Source organism: Nyctereutes procyonoides, unplaced genomic scaffold (genome assembly GCF_905146905.1).
Source record: "Nyctereutes procyonoides isolate TBG_1078 unplaced genomic scaffold, NYPRO_anot_genome, whole genome shotgun sequence".
In the NCBI taxonomy this organism is placed as follows: Eukaryota; Metazoa; Chordata; class Mammalia; order Carnivora; family Canidae; genus Nyctereutes; species Nyctereutes procyonoides.
This window is the reverse complement of record NW_026575046.1, coordinates 50,794,173-50,808,628: the sequence shown is the minus strand read 5'-3', so window position 1 is coordinate 50,808,628 and position 14,456 is coordinate 50,794,173. Positions and strand designations below refer to the sequence as shown.

The following is a 14,456-nucleotide window of genomic DNA, read 5'->3' as shown; positions in this document are numbered from 1 at the left end:
TCCACTCAGCCCAGTACAAACACAGAACAAATTGTAGGTTTTACTGTATTATTCCCGACAGTTGAGTGCTGGAAATGACTTCTAGGTCTAATTTCTTAAAACTAGAAGATTGGGGATCCCTGGGTGGCGCCTGCCTTTGGCCCAGGGCGCGATCCTGGAGACCCGGGATTGAATCCCACATCGGGCTCCCAGTGCATGGAGCCTGCTTCTCCCTCTGCCTATGTCTCTGCCTCTCTCTCTCTCTCTCTCTCTCTCTCTGTGTGTGTGACTATCATAAATAAATTTTAAAAAAAATGAAACTAGAAGATTGGTTCAGCAAATTATGTCATAACGGGATCTTGATAGCCATCACTATCACGTCTTGGAAACTATGAAATAATAAGGGAAAATGTTTATATTTAAGTAATAAAATAGCAAGATTGAAATTGTATAGAGAAGATGTATATTATGACTGAGAACGCCTATCTTGTTAACCTACAGGAGGGAAAAACAACTAGAATTAATGTCTAGAAGGGCAGACTGGATGGTAATAGTGGTTTTCTTTGGATGGTGGCACAATGACTTATTACTATACCTTCTTCTAAATTTCTTCATTCAAAATTTCTACATTGAGAATTAATTCTACAGTGACTGAAAAAACAACACAAAGACACAGAAGTATGTATGCTGTACTTCTTGGATATCAGATATGCATAGACACAGATATATATATATACACACACACATATATACACATATGCTTTATATATATATATTATATATATATATATTACATATATATATATATATATATATATATATATACTTTTTTGCACAAAGAAAATTTGGAAGGATACACAACAAACAAAAGTGAGCCCCTCACTTGGGCAGATGGGGGCAGGGTGGAGTGAGGCTCCCCTGTGCACCTTTGATATTGTACTTCTGACCCCATGAATGTTTTCTCTAATCAGAAAGTGAAAAGAAAAAGAAAACATAACTATCTAATAAACCTTTAGCCATGGCAGCATTTTCCCAAATGGGCTCTGCGGACATTTGTTCAAGTTGCTGAGTCTGTCAGCATGTGCTGGTATTGAGAGAGGCTGATTGCAGAGCTCCCAATAAGCCAAATAAGGTCCCAGAGCCCACCCCCATCCTGCCTTATCTTTCCTACAGAGCCTACCTGAAGAATGATGCTCCCAGGACTAGTTTTGGGAATATAGGACACGAGAAAGTTAGGAGGCTGGTCATGCCTTCCTGAGCCAGGCCGGCTGTGTATGGATTGTTTTCACCCGCTGTGGGCCTGTGAGGGTGTGGGCATGCCTTGGTCAGAGGGGTGGTCACTGTGGTCACCACGGGCCCAGTACCACCAGATTGCCAGCTTCTTTTGAATAAGCTGGGTTTTAAATGAAATCTGGCTATAAAATAAAATATCTAACCTTTTCAATGCAATCTCTTCTCTTTTTTCCCCCCTAACATCTTATGATTCCCTGCAAAAGTCCTCCACCAGCTATGAGCTCAGCACGTTGCTGACATTCTCAGAGAGCCATGTTGGCCCTGAGGATTTTCCTCTTCTAGTCCCCCACCCTCTTTCATGATTGCTTTGAGAATTTTGACCCAGATCAGCATCAAACTCATTGGCCAATTGCTCAGGGGAGTTTGCCTTCCTTCTGTTTGAAAATTGGGCTGACATCCATCCGTCTCTGCCCCAGGAGTGTGGGAAAGAGTCCGGGAGAGGGCCGACTAACTCTAGCAACCAGCTGTCTCGTGGGGAGTGAACACTCTGCGCCAGGCAGTGACAGTTAGTGGCCTTGCAGCTGGACTCCCACTCTGGGCTCTAACAGCCTTCTGGCGCCAATGTCTGCACACTCCCCCCACACCACCACCTGCCCCCCCCTCCCCGCTGCCCTCTTCAGCTTCAGTTTCCCTTCCCCTCCTGCCATCACACCCTCTGTGCGCCAGCCAGCCAGGAAGTCTCATCCTTCCTTTAACTCTCCATATTCTCGCACATCAGGGCCTTTGCACATTGTGATTCCTTGGTCAGGATCATCATCTCCTGCTGCTGCCTCTGCCCTTCTCAAACGATACATCCCTGTGCCTTTTCTGTTGTAGCCAGCCCCCCAGGAGGCTGGCATCCACTGTTCCTGCACTGTTCGTTATTTAGACTCCCCTTTCTCCTTCAACCCACGTTCCCTTCATGTGCTGTCATGCCCCAAAACAGCTTTTAAACCTGTTCCCTTGTCTCCAGTGGCGGTGTTCCAGCCTTTATCCCAGCTCACCTGGATGACAGAAGGGCTGTCCTGACTGCACTCCAGGTCTCAGCTCCCTCATCAGCCCCACCTGCCTCCACATTATCTGAGGAAAGGGTGTTTTAGAAAACACATCCTGATCACCTCTATTCTCTGCCTAAAACCCTGGTGTTGCTCCCCAGCCTACAGGACAAAGTGCAAACTCCTCAGTTTGGCATTGTGGGATCCAACCCTGGGGACTCCTCTGTTACCTCCTTCCACTGCCCCTCACGCCTCAGGCAAAACCTAGCTGTCTGGCGTGCCCTGAGCACACCTGGAGGTTTTGTGGCTCTGTGTCTTTGTACATCTCTTTCTCCACCTGGAATACGCTTTGACTACCAGTTGCCCTCCCCATTCACCTCTACTCCCAACTCTGTGAATCCAGGGTTGGAGGTTAGATTATTTTTGCAGCAAAGGCAGACGATTCCAGAGCTGAAAGTGGTTGAGGTGGAATGCCTGGGGGGCTCAGCGGTTGAGCATCTGCCTTTGGCTCAGGTTGTGGTCCCCGGGGTCCCGGGATCAAGTCCCACATTGGGCTCCCCATGGGGGGCCTGCTTCTCCCTCTGCCTGTGTCTCTGCCTCTCTCTGTGTCTCTCATGAATAAATAAATAAAATCTTAAAAAAAAATGAAAGTGACTGGAGGTATCCAGTCCTTGCTGGAGCTGTTGACAATTCTCCCTGCTGTTCCTGGAGGTAGGGCACCAGGTCAAGGCCACCACTTGTTCCTGGAGACTGTCCACAGGGCTGGCGATAATCAGCCCTCTGCTTGCTCCAATCTATGACCAGCTTGGCTCCAGCTACCTTTCCCTCACTGCCACGGCGCCAGGCCCGCGCCCTCCTGGCAGTGCTGTCACACGGAAGCTGGCATCAAGAAGGACAGAGTCAAGTTCTATGAGATCAGCCAGTGTGCCCCTGCCTGGTTTTCGGATGGAGCAGTTGGGGGCTCAGAGAGGGACAGTGGCTTGCCCGGGTCACACAGTGATGAAAGGTGTCATCCTTTCATGCCTCGGAGTCATGCCTTGGAGCCCAGCATTTCCAGATCAGATAGTTAAAAAAAAAAAAAAAAAAGAACAATCAAAGAATACCCTGAGATTCACTAGCAAGGGCCTGGGGAGGAGGGCCTTAAATTGACAGGACAGGGCAGGCCTTCCAAGGCTGACCCCAGAGCTGCTATGCACCTGGTGGTCCTGCAGAGGAAAACAGCCTGAGCCGTGCAGATGACTTTAGTGGGGACCAGATTGCCATTGTGAGGTCAGTGTGGTTGGTATATGGTAAGTGAGCAGAGATGCAGTCAAAGCTACAGGCAGGGCCTGATCACAATCGTGTCGGGCCTTATAGACCTCGGTAGGGTTGGCATTTTAGTCCGCATAAGGGAATGACACAATCAAGTTTTGACTCTGATCTGAGTAGACAGTTCTGCAAACTATATATACAAATGGCCAACAAGCACCTGAAAAGATGTTCAAATTCATTAGCTCTCAGGGGAATGCAAATCAAGACCAAAATGATACCACATCATACCCACAGAATCCAAAAGTTGGGTAATTACGGTTGGTGAGGATGAAAAGAAGCTGGAACCTTCATCACACTCTGGTGGGGCAGTAAAAGGTTCAGGTGCTGGGGTGCCTGGGTGGTACAGTTGGTTCAGCATCTGACTCTTGATTTGGGCTCAGGTCATGATCTCAGGGTCATGAAATTGAGCCCAGCATCGGGCTCCAAGCTCAGCACAGTCTGCTTAAGGTCCTTTCTCTCCCTCTGCCCCTCCTCCCCGTCTCCACTCAAGCACGCGTGCTCTGTCTCTCTCTCTCTCATATAAATAAAAAAATAAATAAATCTTTTTTTAAAAAATAGGTTCAGCTGCTTTGAAAGACGCTCTGGTAGTTCCTCAAAAGGTTAAACATAGCATTACTATATGGCTTAGTAACTCTTCTAGATATATCCCTGGAAGAAATGAAAATATGTCTTCAAAATCGGTACACAAATGTTCATAGCAGTATTATTCATGATAGCCAAAAAAGTGTTAACAACTCAAATGCCCATCAACTGATGAATGGGTAAACAAAATGTGGTGTATCCTCCAGTGGAGTATTATTTTGGTCACATAAAGGAATGAAGTATTGATACATGTCACATACAACACAGATGAACTTTGAAAGCTTGCTAAGTGAAATAAGCCAGACACAAAAGGCCATCTCTTATTCCATATAATCACATATTATATGATTCCATTGATATGAAATGTCCAGAATAGGCACATCTATAGACAGAAAATAGATTAGCAGCTGCCTAGCCTTGAGAGGGAACGGGGATTGATTGGGGGAATGACAGTTAATGGGTACAAAGTTTCTTTAGGGGTGATGAAAACGTTCTGTAGTTAGATCATGGTGATGGTTGCACAACATACTGAAAACCATTGACTTGCAGACTTTAAATGGGTGAGCCTTATGGCATATGAATCACGTCTCTATAAAGTTTGAATTTTGTTCTGAAGGACCACTCTGGTTGCTGGTGGGGGCAGAGTGGCAGCAAGGAGGCCAGGCAGCCAATAATGCAATCACAGGCTCAAAGCGCCCAGCACACAGGAGGCACTTAGGGACTATCTGTGGACGCCTCGCACAGGCTGATCCCTGTTTGGGAATGCCCGTCTCTTCTCATCCAGCCTTTCTTAACTCTGCACTGTTGACATTTTGCACAGGATGATTCCTTGCTGTGGAGGCACCATGGGATGTGCATCATGGGATGTTTAGCAGCACCTCTGCCTCTACTCTCTAGAGGTCAGCACATCCCCCCACCCAAGTTGTGACAATCAAAAATATCCCCTAGGAGACCAAACTGACCCCAATTGAGAACCACTGCTCTAACCTCTTCTGCTCAGCTGGTAAATCCTTGCTTATCCTTCCAGAATCATTTCCCATATTATTCCTTCTTGGCAGTCTTCACCTTTCATTCCCAGTTTCTTAAACAAACCCCCATCCTAACCCTGAGCACATTGTTTACACACCACTCTCCCTCACAGCTGTGTAGAGATGGCACCTTACCTTTGGGTTCCAACATCTAGTGCAAAACCTGGCCTTTGGAGGTCGCCACTGAGCCATTTCCTCATCTGTGGAGATGCACTGCCTCCCCCAGGGTTTCCGTGATTAGTGCTCAAATGTAAGCTAACTGATCTGTTCACCACTCCTGACTCTGGGTAAAGGAGTGTAGGTAGGTTCAGGATCCAGATGGCCTGGGTTTGAATGCTGTGGGATGCTAGGCAAGTGACTGAGTCATCTGACTCTTGATTTCTTCTCTGTAAAATGGGGATATTGATAGTACCTACCCTATAGGGTTATACGAACACAAAGCAAGAAACCACAACAAATGTCAAATATTATTGGTAATAATCATTTACTATTCTTTCTTCTTTCCAAGGGGCTTTCTGGGATTCAGCAGAGAGGTGGTCCGGTCACTGGTAAGTGTCCATGTGTGAGCCCTGTCCTAGGTGCTGGCCAAAAGGTGGGGGTGGATGGGTTATATTGTCACGAGAAGCCAGACACAAGTTCTGTGTCCACTAATGAGCATATTCCATAAAAATGGAAAGTTCAGAAATTCTAAAGAGTTAGGGAACAAATATCCCATAATCCTGCCATCCACAGGCAAATACTGCTAACATTCTTTGGTCTATTTCCTTCTAGTCTTTTTTCTAAGTGCTTGCCCACAAATTTGTGACCATACCCTATATATGCATATGTATAAGCATGTCCTCATTCATTAAAAAACTCTCCATTTTTAGTAGCCACATGATTGTCCCATAATTTACTTAATTGATCCCCTAACTGGACATTTAGGCACTCTCTGATTGTTGATGAGAATCTTTGCATCTGAAAGAGTCTTTGTTCATATTCCCATCACTTCATCTGGATGTCTTCCCTTCTTTTAAAACATTTTTGGCAAAGGAACCTCTCTAGCTGGCTGAGACACCCATTTCCCCATAGCCAGGCATCCATTTTTCCCATCATCAGGGATTTCTTCCCCCAGGCTGAGCTAAATCCTTGGGATTGGGACTTAATCCTGTTTCCCCTTCTCTGAGTATTGATGAAGATGGACCCCAGCTGGACTTGTTTTTGCCTGGACGCGTCAGCTGGGAGGGTCAGTTTAGTTAGTCATCCGTGGATGGAGACCAAAAAGTGTCCGTGAAGCCAGGAGAAGTAGCTGAGGCCAAAGTTAATGGAGACAAAGTTGACTAAGACAAAGTGATGGAGGAAGAGAACTGTTGGCTGGCTTGGGTGAGCCAGCCTGAGATCTGCTTTCTATCTGTGGTGCTAAATAGTGACCTTCCTTCCTTCCAGATACCTAGAGAAATCTTCACTAGGCAAAGGTATCCCAAACCCGCTGCCAGACTCAGACGCACTTTCTCCCCTGTTTATACAGCAGCTCCTCCTATAACATGTGGATGGTGAAACCAGTGCTGACTGGGCCCCTGCCAGGTCCCATGCTAGACACCTTCCACAGTTATATTTGGGATCCAGTGTGGTACCATCAGAAGACCTTGGCATCAGGCAGATCTAAGATCAATCCCAACACAAGCACGTCTCAACAGTGTGACCATGTGGAAACCATTTACCCTCATGAGACTTGGGTTTCCTGGCCTGTTATTTCAGTGTTTAATGGGACCAGCTTCCCAGGATCCTTGCGGAGACTATAGCCAACACTGGATGCATAAGGCACCAAGTCCCAGGTCTGCACAGAGCAAGGGCAGGAGAAATGTGACTTTCTTGTTCCATTCGATTCTCATTATATCTCACAGTCAAAAATGTCAATAAATGTAATCTATCTCATTGCCTTTTATAACCTCCAGCAACAGGGCGCTCATTAGTAAGTATGAATTTATAAGGTCCCATTACAAATAAGATAGTGAGGCTCAGAGAGATTCCACCAGGAGTTTTCCCAGACAGACTGTCATCTCACAGCTTTCATGTCTCAGAGAACCATCAGGATGTGTGTCTGGAGTGGAAGGGGCTCCTGCCCCCCACCCCCCTTCCCTGCACCCTGCTTCATGCCCAACTGGACCAGTGGCCACCTCTGGCAAAGGAGACCAGAAATGACCTGCCACGTAAAAATGAGTTCCCAGCAGGCAACCAGAACCAGGACTCTGGCCATTGAAGTTTAGGGTATGAAGGCTGCCCTGGAGGGACACCACAACCGGCGGGTACTTTGCTGCCCCATCTTCTTATCCTCATAGCCTTCTCAAAGGGGCCGTCAGCATACCCACCCCTCTTTGCAGAGTTGGAAACTGAGGTTCACATGGTCAAGGTCAACTGCAAGTGTTTCAATCAGTGAACCGGGATTCCTAGCCAAGGCCACGTGCCCAGCTCATCCCAGACCCAAATGGGTCCAGGCAAGCCCTGCCCCGACCTTGCTACTGGGCAGAGGCCAGCAACCCAGGAGGACGAAGGCCAAATGCCTCGGCTCCTGAGGAGCTCAGAGCCCCTTCCTGCCCACCCCCAGCCTTCTCCTGGCTTTCCTTAAGCAGAATGTCGCTCCGTGCTCCCGCAGACACAACGCCCCGAGAAAATGCCATCGCCCTGGAGCCGGGGCCAAAGCAGGGACCTCTCCGGCGCGAGCGGACTTTCCAAATCCACCCCCACGCGGGCAGAGGGGACAACCCACGGACCCCGCGCCCCGAGCCCGGCTGTGACCCGGGGCTGCCTCCGTCCTTGCAGCGCCCCCTTGGCGCGCGCACGGCCCCCGCGGGTCACAGAGAAGGAAACTGAGGCTCGCAGGCGGAGAGAATCGTCCAAGGTCAGCACAGTCCGCGAGCCGCGGCGGGGCCGAGCTCGCACTCGGGGTTAGGGTCACGGCGGCGGCGGCGGGGACCCCCCTCCCCCCCCCCCCCCCCGAGCCGAGGCCCCGCGGGGAGGCTCCGCGGCCGCGTTACCTTGAGCGCCGCGTGGGGCGGCTCCGGCTTCGGCTCCAGGCTCCCGGCGTCCAGCGCCCGCGCCCGCGCCGGCTCCGCTCCGGGCAGGGATGGAGCGAGCGCCCCGCCCGCCCGCGCCCCGCGCCCCGCGCCCGGCGCCCACTTCCTCGTCTCCGCCCCCAACTCGCTCCTCCTCGCTCGCAGCCGCTCCCGCCCACCCTCCCCGGCCTCTCCCGGGCTCCCTGCTCCCCGCTTTCCCTCCCTCTCCCCTGCCGCCTCCGTGCACAGCACACTGCTTTGCTCCCTCCCCGCAGGCCCTCTCCCCCACGCTCCCCTACTTTCTCCCAGACCTTCTTCCCTTCTCTCTCTCTCTGGCTCTGACGTGTCTTTCTTTCTGTCACACTACCCCTCTTCCCTTCATTTCCCCCCTCACTTGCAACCACTCCCCCCTCGCCTCAGCCCTGGCTGGGACCCAGATGCAGTTGTGAGATGATAGCAGTGGAAGGGCACCCCCAGCTGTGGCCCAGGAATCAGGTGGCACCACTCAGCAGTGGGTGCCCAGCACTCTGCCACCTGGAATCAGGCTACAGGAGAGAAAGCACTCGTTTCTGGGAAAAAGCCTGGATAATTCTGAGATCAATGGAACTTCAGAAAACCCCAGACTGGGTTTGTTCTAGTTGGAAGAAGGAATGGAGGAAGAGAAGAGGTAGAGAAGAGGGTCTTAGGAAAGGGGCTTTTGAGTATGAGAACAGAGGCTCAGATGGGAAAACCCTTAAATGACAAGATGTCAAGGCTGCTGTGCTAAGCATGCGGACCTGGATAGAGGTAACCTGGGTGCGCAGGATGGCCATGGGCTGTGCTAGGCCTGGATAGGAGAAGCAGGTGGTCACACAGGCTGCCCCTAATTGCTTGGGGAGCCTGATACGAAGAAGGAAGTTTTCATAGAAGCTTGGCAAAAGAGAGCAAAAAGATGCTGGCTCAGCTGAGCATACATGTCCGAGGTGTGCTAATGATGATTGACATATCACCCTAGGCCATTCTGTCACTATGGGCCTGGCCCTGTGTCTCCCAGGCTGAGATGCAGACTAAAGCCACAGCCCTCTGGAGCTCTGAGGTCACAGTTTCTGCAGGGCGGTGTGGTAGGCCAAGCATCCAAGTCATCTTGGAATGACAGCAAGAGCCTCCAAGCTCTTGCTAGATTCCATGTTTGCTCACCTACAATTTACAAAGCTGCATAGGTCATCTCTTAAAAAGTGTAAATCAGATCAAGCCTCTGTACTCCCTGCTCAAAACCCTCCCATGACTTCCTGCTGTAGTTAGAATCAAAATCCAAGCTTGCTATCACAGCCAACATGATCTGGCTTACCTCTCTGGTCTCATGTCTCACCACATTCTGCCTCACTCCACGTGCCTCAGCTATAGCCGCTTCCTACTCATGCCCAGAATGGGCTGTGCTGGGCCATACCACAGACCATTTGCATTGGCAGTTCCTTCTTCTGAGGTTGTTCTTCCCCCACATCTTCCTGGCACCTCACACGTCAGAGAGGCCACAAGGCCTGATCATCTTACTTAAAGCAGTCACTCCCTCACTACAGTGCTTTTCACATCATCCCTTTTAATTCTGATGAAAACACTCATCAGTATCTAGAATTATTTTGTTTTAATGCTTATTGTCTGCTTTATCTCACCAGAACGTAGCCGGTGGAGGAGTGGGAACCTTGTTTGTATGGTTCCCTGTGTCTCCCCAGAGCCTGTAACAGTAGCCGGCACATACTAATAAATGCCCGATAAATGTCGGTTGGATAAGTGAATGAAATAAATACTATAATGAAAATATTTAGAAAAAAGAAAAGTTGATTGACACTGCCAGGGGAATAAAGATTGTCTTGTGATAGGAGTGGAAAAGAAGTGAGGGCCACAGAGCTGGAGGAAACAGCAGGGAGACAGATGCAGAGCGTCAGCTAACCTCGGGCATTCGGGGAGCACTGCCTGGTAGGCCAGCCAGCAGAAATCATATGGCAGCAGGGAGGCTTTTGGGATACCTCAGGGATGGGGGTTTGGACTTGATCTTGTGAGCAATGGAAGCTGTGGCAGGTTTGGGGGCTGGGTGGCTGGAAAGGCTGGAGTGGGTATCCTGGAGAAGAAAAGGCTCTAGCAACCTCTGTCTCTATGAAGGACTCTCTGAGGAAGCAGATGAGACACCAGCACTTGGACCAATGGTAGAAATAGAATGAGACAGATTTGGACTCTGTAAAGGATTTTTTTTTTAAGGATCTGAAAAGGGAAATTGGCTCTATGTGGGTGAGATTACTGTACACTCATATTCAGTGCCCCTCCCAGAGAAAGGATGCTATGACTGTGACCTGTTTAGCCACTGATGTATTGGTGAAGATGGTTTGTGTCATTTCTATGCAGGAGGGTCTGGAACAGCAAGTGTCTTCTGTCATGAGACTGACTGGCTCTATTCAGGCAATGTTCAGGGACAGGCTAGTAGATCACACTGGGTGCCAGAGTGAAGTCTCAGAACCCCCACCCAGCTCCCAGTAGACATGTAATGTGATTGAGAGAGAAATTTGTTGTAGGCCATTTGGATCTGTGGAGTCACTTGATGTTGCAGGATAATCTTGGCCCCTCGGTGCTCTTCCCTGAGTCAGAGGTCCAGTCAAGCTGGTGTCAGCACTTCTTAGCTGTGACAAATTTTCAACAATTTGGTCCAAGCTTCTCTGCAAATTCCCATCTAAAGGTGGAACCTGTGTCCCTTCTTATCAACTGGGGCCTGTCTCATGACTGGCTTTAACAGACCGAACCTAGAGGAAGTGGTGCTGTGTGGCTCTTGAGGCTGGGCCTATAAAGCCTTGGTGCTTCAGCTCTCACTGTCTGGGAAGAATGCTCTGAGACCACCAGGCCATGAAGACATCTGGGATGAAGGACCACACACAGAGAGATGGCCAGCTCTCCCAGCTTTCACAGCCACATTGGTGGGCACAGGCAAGATCAGCAGAAGAGAATCCATTCCTATCTCTGAGACCATTTCCTTGACCATTAAATCAGCATAACAGTAACGTCTGCCTCAAAGAGTTTAGATGAGGCTCAGATGAAAAAAGAAACAGATATGAAATTCATTCATTCAATCAACACATGTGGACTGGACCTACTATGTTTCAGGGGTTGGGTTAACTCTGGGAGACAGCAATGAATGAGATAGGCAAGGATCTGAAATGCGAGGATGAAAAAGGCAATGAGCAAGACAGAATTTCAGCTAAAGATAATTGCTAAGCACGGTAATATAATTGAGATTGACTGGGGGCAGTGCTTTGTTCAAGATGGTTGGAGAAGGATTTTCTTAGAGCATGACATTTGAGCTGAGCCAGGCATACATGATGATGGGGGAGCAGCATCTCGTGTAGGAGGAGCGGTAAGTAAATGCCCCAAGGTAGGGAGAAGTTCATCATGGCTGAGTGCATGAGGGAGAGGGAAGATGTTTGGAGATGGTGTTGGTGCAAGCCCACAGTGAGGTGAGTGGATTCATCCTAAATGAAATGGAGCCAAGGAAGGATTTTAATAGGGAAGTGATACCCTTATACACTACAAAGCAAGTTATTACTCGATTTATTGCTGGAGTCCATTCAAGGTTGGTCATCCCACAGACTGGGATAACATTTGTAACCCCTTCTGGCTGTCAAAGTTTCCAGTTCTGTATTAGATCTGAAAACCCTTTGGAAACTACTAAACCCATGTCATCATTATAACTAAGAGCCTTCCCACCTTGCAAGAGGGCCTTGGGATCTGATAGCTTAAATTTTTTCCTTGCTCTGAATAGTCAATAAAAACCATCTTTCAAAGGAAATGGAAGAAGCTTTTCTGAGGAAACCCAAACCACTATTTGACCAAAATAGAAAAAAAAAAGTGCCTTCTTTGGATGAGTAATCTCTGCCGAGTCTGACAGCTAAGAATTGAAAAAAAAAAATGCAACAATTAAGATAACGAATGACATGGCATACTGATAACATTTACTGGAGTGGTCTGCGGAAAATTTCAGCAAAACCTACTGGGTTTTGTCATTGTTATTTCTCGTCTCAATCCTGGGCTCGGGGGTGGCTCTGGGTTTGGGGTTGGGCACCCGAGACTGTGATAGGGATGTGTGGAGTTTACAGTTTCTTAGCAATCATGTGCTCTGAGTCTTGAGAGAAGCTTTAGAAAGGTCTCAGGGCTAGGAGTCCCCTGATTGATGCAGTTGGTTCCTGCCCCCACCAGGGCCACTCCAGTGAGCCCGGGCGTGGCTTTGTCTCCAAGATTATAGATGTCCCAGTTCTGGTTTCCAGGCTAGGAAGGAACACAATTTGTTGAATATCCACCATCTTCTGTAACTGTGCTGGATTTTTTACATACCTCATCTCAAATAATTCTCACCACAGCCCTGAGAGGTAGATACTATTATCACCTGCCCACCACCACCCCTTTATAGATGAGAAAACTGAAGCTCAGAAAGTCAGAGTTTTCTCAAAGGTCTCACAGCTAGCTGGAGAATTCACTTGACCAGTTCCAAAGCCCCATCTTTTAACCAGTCTTCTCTCATGGCGCACCCCACTAGGAAAAAATAGAATGTTCTGTGGGAACCCAGTGTTGGAAATGATGCATTTAGCTTGGGTCTCCAGCCAGCCAACCCACCCTATGGATTTTGGACTTACCAACCTCCATAATGGCATGAGCCAACTCCTTAAAATAAATCTTTCTATATCCACATCTTATTGCTTCTGTTTTTCTGGAGAAACTTGACTGGTACATAGAATAGGAGCTATTAGCCATTTCCTAAAGGAAGGATTTCCTAAGAGCAGCTGGAGGACGAGTTGGCTGATACAGGCAGCCCAGAGCTGCGACTCCAGTAAGAGCACAATGGCCCAGAAGGAAGGAAAAGCTAGGTTTTGGAATCATGCTCAGCTGACTCCTGGGAACCTGGCTAGGTCATTAATCAGAGTCCCAGGACGCAAGGAGTTTGGATCTGAAGGTCAGAAGGTGAGTGTGGGGCCCCACCAAAGATGACTTGGGAAGCTCATTTCTGGTCTGCCAGGGGGGGGGGGGAGCAGAGGGCACTGCTATTGTCTACAACAGTGATTTCCACTGTGCTGTCCCAGCCTTCCTTACAAATGGAGATTGCTATGTGACCCGATGTGGCCAATGAGAAGAAGGGGAAGTCTTTTGGGGGTGGGGAATGGTGAAAATTTTCCCTCCTATAACAGGAGAGACAGGAGGTACACCTTCCCCTGTTTGTTTGGTTACTTCCTGCTTTTGATCCTGCAGTGGAGGCGGCCATGTTGTGACCATGAGGGGGAAAAGATGAGCACTGCAAAGAAATGGACTCAAAACCTAATATTATAGGCTTCTGGACCAACTTGTTCACTTGTGAGAGAATAAGCCCCCTCTCCCTTCAGTCAGGGTTTCTTTTCTTTTTTCTTTCTTTTTTTTTTTTTTATGATAGTCACAGAGAGAGAGAGAGAGAGAGAGAGAGACAGAGACACAGGCAGAGGGAGAAGCAGGCTCCATACACCGGGAGCCCGACGTGGGATTCAATCCCAGGTCTCCAGGATCGTGCCCTGGGCCAAAGGCAGGCACCAAACCGCTGCGCCACCCAGGGATCCCCTCAGTCAGGGTTTCTATGATTTACACCTGAACACATTCTGATTCGAGGACGAAGTACACGAACAGGCAGTATAATGACACCATCCCTAATTTGTTGTCCTTTGACAGTACAGTGACACAATTTTCCTCTGCTTGGACATTTTTCCTCTTTATTCTCCAACTGCTCCTGGGCCACGTGTAGGTAATATTTTCTGTGGAAGGTCAACCTTAAGTTCCCAGGCTGGGTCCCACATTACTCTTCAGAGCCTTCCGAGCCTGGTGTACCTTCACAAGATAGGTGTTTGTTTGAGAGGGAGCCGCTGATATTTGCCTCCCTCAGCAGGCTTCCACTTTGGTCTCATTTGCCCCAATCTACCACATGGCCACCCTTAGCTATAAGGGAGGCTTGCAAAGTGACCATGTTGCCCTTCTGACCTCCATAGTGGGAGGCAGGCAAGGAGAAGAGGGCTAGGAATGGGAGTGCTGGGTTGGCCATGAAGCAGCATCTACCACAAAAGGCAAAATATTAAGTTCTTGATGTTTGAACCATGTATTATTTGTCTTTTTTTCCTCTATGAAAATACTTTTATTTTTTTTGTTTTTTACTCATTCTAAAAGTAACAAAGCTTGTAGTAAAATTTCAAACCATATGGGGTAAGTGAGTTTCCTGAAATGTTATT

At 48.5% G+C, this 14,456-nt stretch overlaps 1 protein-coding gene across 2 annotated transcripts in view; it reads right to left on the bottom strand.

Moving 5' to 3' along the window:
- Window positions 1-8,258, bottom strand: part of HRH2 (histamine receptor H2) — a 69,831-nt gene extending 61,573 nt beyond the window's left edge. For both annotated transcript variants that reach the window (XM_055325901.1, XM_055325899.1), the window contains exon 1: window positions 8,182-8,258. The gene's annotated coding sequence lies outside the window, so the exon portion shown is untranslated. The remainder of the gene's footprint in view (window positions 1-8,181) is intronic.
- Between the last annotated feature and the right edge of the window lie 6,198 nt (window positions 8,259-14,456).